This window comes from Acomys minous (genome assembly GCF_964271855.1).
Source record: "Acomys minous genome assembly, chromosome: 16".
Classification (NCBI taxonomy): domain Eukaryota; kingdom Metazoa; phylum Chordata; class Mammalia; order Rodentia; family Muridae; genus Acomys; species Acomys minous.
The window spans coordinates 46,596,993-46,600,752 of record NC_140498.1 but is presented as its reverse complement, the minus strand read 5'-3'; positions in this window follow the sequence as shown (position 1 = coordinate 46,600,752).

Here is a 3,760-nt window from a genome sequence, read left to right as displayed (position 1 = left end):
CAGACGCTCCGTAAAGCCCCCCTGGTCTCTATGAGGCGAACTCACCTATCCTCTATCAGCCAGGAATACTGGGCCCCTGGACAATTCTAAGCTCAGTTCTTCAGCGTTGGGCTTACAGTAGGATGGGAGGTTGAGGAAATTGGGGAGCACAGTGAAGTTCATAAACACACACACACATACACACACAATTTGTTTTTTGAGACAGGGTTTCTCTGTGAAACAGCCCTGGCTGTCTTGGACCCACATTGTAGACCAGGCCAGCCTTGAACTCGCAGAGATCCTCTGGGATTAAAGGCATGTGTTACAACACCCAGCTCGAGGTTCATTGCTGTTGAGAGTGTCAGCCTTCTTGCTTGGTGGTGTGTGGACAGGAGCTAAGGGCACATCAAAGAAGAGAGGCAGACTTCTCTCCCTGGCCCTGGTGTCTGCTCACTGTCCCTAGACTAGCTGGAAAGCAGATACCTCTGGGTGGACCTGTTCTGGGCAGGGCTGGGAGTAAGCACAGAAACCTTTGGTGACTGCTGATAACAGCATGTACCACACTGCACCCCCACCTGTCTGTCTCTGTGATAAGGCTGAGTGACTCTTGGCTCTGATCCAGAGGGTGGGGCATCTAGAGAAGAAGCCTAGAACACTATCAGCAGCCTCTTTCAGCTCTCACTGTTGACTCAGCAGCACCAGCTGTTAGAACCCTCACTCAGTAGCTGGGCACTGAGCATCAGCACCGCTGTTAGAACCCTCACTGATGACTCAGTAGCTGGGCACTGAGCATCAGCACCGCTGTTAGAACCCTCACTGTTGAGTCGGTAAGACACCTGCAGACTCTTCAAACAAAGCTCAACAGTCTGGATTCTCAGTCTGCGTTCTTCAGCTTTGGAAGAGATGGCAAGTCTATGATTGATCTGTAGGGGGTCACAGTCTGGGCAGAACCTTGCAGTCCAGTGATGACACATTGTAGAGTGACAATCGGTTTTTGTCCCAGAACTGAGACTCCTGTCTGAACCTGTCCAGGAATACAAGTCAAAACCGACATGTTGCAGGGGGTTAAAGGGATCTAAACAGGGAAGGCTGGAGTTGAGCCGTTCAAAGTAAAGACGGTTCACTATGGGTCTCAAGAGAAGGTGTCCTGTCCATGCTAACTTGGCATCCACCTCTTGGAGTCTCAGAAGCCTATTTGTCAAACAGATCACCATGGTAGTGTGATCCAGTGTCAGGCTGTTTCCGGGCAGCTAGGGCTTGCAGTTGTAGTTCATTTCGGCTCTGAAGTCCAGCTTCCCAGCATTTCAGGGCCTCCGTTGCAGGTGGTGGACCAGCTGTCAGGGGCCTCCCTCAGATCTGGAGAGCTGCCTGGCTTGCAGCAATGTGTCTCCCTGACTTGCAGGCTTCCAGGAATCTCAGTCTGGAATGCTGGGAGATACAATCATGCCACCAAACCTCCAGCCCACCCACAGTGCACTTACTCACACCTGCTCACTTTTTTTTATGTCATGCTAATCTAAGAGTACCTACAAGCAGACCTGAGTGGCTGGCTGCCCATCTAGTCATTCACCAGACCACCTGGGCCTGGCTTTCTACTTCTGTCAGCTGGTGCAACTCTGCCCCCCTGTGGTGAGTGTGGGGATTACATAGAACCCTAGCACAGATCAGTGGCTGGTGTGCCTCATGTGCCTATAGCTACCTATTTCCCCTTTTCTTTTACTTCAAATGCTTTCCTCAAGTCTCTTCCCCTTCTCTGTTCAAACGATGATAGTTGTGACAATATTTTTTTTATCTTTTTCAAAACTAAACGGCTCTCCAGTGTGGTAGCACACACCTGTCAAAGCAACAATCAGGCTGAGCTAGGTGGACTGTGAGTTCCAGCCAGACCTGCAAACTCAAGGCCAGCCTGAGCAATTTATTGAGTCCCTGCCTCAAAATAAAAAAGGATCTCTCAGTGGCAGAGTGCTTGCCTGTCATACATGAAGCCCTGGCCTTAACCCTCAACATGGCAAACAAACACAAAGACCCAAGTGGTCTGAAACTGGATTTCCCAACACCTCCCTCCTGCTGGTTCTCATTTTCCCCAGAAGTCTCATCCACAAGCCAGTTTGAGGTCTTTTTTTTTTTTTTTTTTTTTTTTTTTTTTTGGTTTTTCGAGACAGGGTTTCTCTGTGTAGCCTTGACTATCCTATTGTAGACCAGGCTGGCCTCGAACTCACAGCGATCCGCCTGCCTCTGCCTCCCGAGTGCTGGGATTAAAGGCGTGCATCACCACGCCCGGCCAGTTTGAGGTAAGCCTGGGAGGGAACTGTAAGGACCGTGCCTCACTGGGGAGCTCGCCCCTGAAAGGACTCAGCGAGCCTTATGCCATCCCAGTATCTGTAGCTCCTGCCTAGATTTCTGCTGGGTCCTGGGGGTGTCAGGCTGAACTAAGAAAAAGCTCATGAACCTGCCTGGGAAAGCAACAGGATAGAGAGTGAAGGACAGACAGACAAGGCTGGAAGGACGGGCTGCCCTGGGCGGGCATAGAAGGGTGCCACTTAGATGAAGGCTTGGAGGGAGGGAGGCAGGAAGCAGCGGATGGCCTCAAGTGACCTCACAGTGAAAGAGTGGTCTGTGAGTTCTAGGCCAGTGTCTAGTGTAAGTGACTGTCGGAGTTCCTCTTCCCACTGCCATGATAAGATATTCTGACAAGAAGAGCAGAAGGGAAAGGGGGATATATAAGCTCACAGGTGATGGTGGGAAAGAGAAGGTGGCAGCAGCTTGAGAGAGAGACTCGCATGACACCCACAATCAGGAAGCAGAGAGGGATGACTTCTGCAGCCCAGCTCCCTTCCTCCACGTACACAGCCCAGGATCCCAGCCAGGGGATGGTGCCACCCAAGGTGGGCGGGCCCAAGGTTGATGTGGGGGAATCATCTTGAAATCTTCTACCTTACTCATTTAAATGAGGTCTCTCAGAACCAAAGCTGGCTGATAGGGCTAATCTCGCTAGGCAGCTTGCTCTGGGAGAATCCTCTCTCTCTGTGACTTATGAGGCTGGACTTACAGGTGGGCCACCCTGCCCAGCCAACACTCCGTGTGAGTTCTGGGGGATCCAAACTCTGGGCTTCATGCTTGTGAGGCACAGCCTTTTCCCAGCCCAACATGCTGGCTTTGTTGGATTCCTGAGGCATCCAAGGGAGAAGGCTGTGGGGTACTGGAAGGGAAGACAGAAGCCTAGAGAAATGGGGGAAGAGAGGTTGTGCAAGGCCAAGGACAAAACAGGCCAAGGAAACCCACTAGGAGATGGCCAGAGGGCATCTGCAGCCCATGGGACACTGAGCATCCCGGACTGCAGAGACCCAAGGCCGATAGGGAAGAAAGGATGATTGCTGTTGGTATTGCACTTAGTGATGGAGGGCACTGGTCCCTCACTGGTACCCTTGGGAAAGGGTAGCAGGTGTGAAGCTAGATGTGGGTTTGGGGTTCATACAGGCGAGGGTGTGGGTAACAGGTTTCCCAAAAGGGCGGAAGCTAGAGCTCATAGGAGGGAAGGGCCTAGGAAAAAGAAGTAGCCGGTGGAGCTGTGGCATCTGTAGTCAAGTTAGAGGAGGCTGTCCCCTCCCCAGATGGGTGGGCTTGGGTTCCACCCCTCCTCCAGAAGACACCAACCAGGACATGCTGTGATGCGGGCATACATAGGTGCCATCCATCGCACGTGGACAGAGCAGGGGAGGGGGAAGGATGTTCCCACTTGCTCATCCCCCCCCCCCCCGACCCCAAGTGGGTATGCAGAGGG